Source organism: Limulus polyphemus, unplaced genomic scaffold (assembly GCF_000517525.1).
Source record: "Limulus polyphemus unplaced genomic scaffold, Limulus_polyphemus-2.1.2 Scaffold4291, whole genome shotgun sequence".
Lineage (NCBI taxonomy): Eukaryota > Metazoa > Arthropoda > Merostomata > Xiphosura > Limulidae > Limulus > Limulus polyphemus.
Window position 1 is genome coordinate 19,314 of NW_013669901.1, and position 1,678 is coordinate 20,991.

Below are 1,678 nucleotides of genomic sequence, written 5' to 3' on the forward strand. Positions count from 1 at the left end.
ATTAAGTAAGGACTTGTGTCGCTAAAGTTTCGTCGGAACGAAGTTACGGAAAATTAATTAACGAGACGGAGACGTAACAGTAGAAACAAAATTCGTTTACTCTGACCTTCTTCTCTTAATGTGAAAGCATGTCATTGGATTTTGTTCGTGGTGATTAAAAAAATGGAAAAAATGCTTAGATTCTATGCAAGGGGAGTACATGCAACTGTTTAATCTAATTTGTACATTTTTCTCATCCATTCATCAGTCCCATGGGAAATTTCTGATTGCAGAAGATTGGCAGTTTTTATCCAATTGAGATTTCTCATAAAAAATTATTTTGACTATGGCATTTTTGTTTGTTTCTATGCATGGATCCTATGTACATGTAGCCACTCTCCTTATGATATAATGTAGTAATATTCTATTCGAGCCTGGATAGCCTACAAAATTATTAACCATCCGAATATTTACTCCGAAGAAAAATAGGCAGGTGTTTTTCAAATTACTGACACAAGAGAGAGAGGGGCTATGATAATTTCACCAAGAAGATTAAGAATCTCAAGGAAATCCCCAAACAGAACTGAAGAAACATCTTCATTTATTACTTCTCTTTTGAAAAACCTTTTTAAAGGAATATCCAAACAGTACTATGCAAACAACCTCTCCAAACGTATTTCCAGAATAGAAATGGCATTTTGTGAAGGAGGATGTCAAGACTGGTATCACTGTCTTGAAGAGAATTTTGAAGATCTGCCTAAAACCTATTGTTACGACATCGGGATCACGTGACTCTAGTAACACGTCATTGACTTCTAGAAATATCCTGTTCCTTCATGAATGCTCTAGCGTTTGCTAGATATGTGTTAGTCTTATATATATAAGACGATCACAACCTGACGGGGGGAAAGTAATGTGTAATTGAACTGAGTATTGTTGAGTCGAGCACGTGAAACGTTCGTTGAGAATTATAGCGTTTGTTATAGTGCGACTGTTGAAATTAAGTGTATCGCAAAGTTATATTCAGAAAGAATAAACCAGTTTTATTTAAGAAAGGACTTGTGTCGCTAAAGTTTCGTCGGAACGAAATAACGGAAAAATTAACTAACGAACGGAGATGTAACAAATTGGTGTCACAGAGTGGGACAAAAAAAATGGAAACGAGAAGCGGCAAATAAAACTTCAGCTTAGCAGACTTGATGGCAGCAATACAAGAGCAGCAAAAGAAACAAAAAGAACGAGAAAATAAACAGGAACAGAGATTACAGCAGTGGTTGGAGGAAAAAGAAAAGAAACAAGAAGAACGAGAAAATAAACAAGAAGAGAGATCACAGCAGTTGTTGGAGGAAAAAGAAAAGAAACAAGAAGAACGAGAAAAGAAACAAGAAGAGAGATAACAACAGTGGCAAGAAAACCTGCAACAGTGGCAGCTCGAACAACAAAATAAACAAGAGAGATTACAACAGTTGTTGGAGAAAAAAGAAAAGAAACAAGATGACAAACAACAGCAGTGGTAAGAAAACCTGCAACAGTGGTAGCTCGAACAGCAAAATAAACAAGAAGAGAGATTACAACAGCTGTTAGAGGAGAAAGAAAATAAACAAGAAGAGAGACTACAATAGTGGCAAGAAGTACAAATGGAAAACATTAGTAAATTTAAATGCGAATTAGATACATTAAAGGATGATCTATTGTCTTT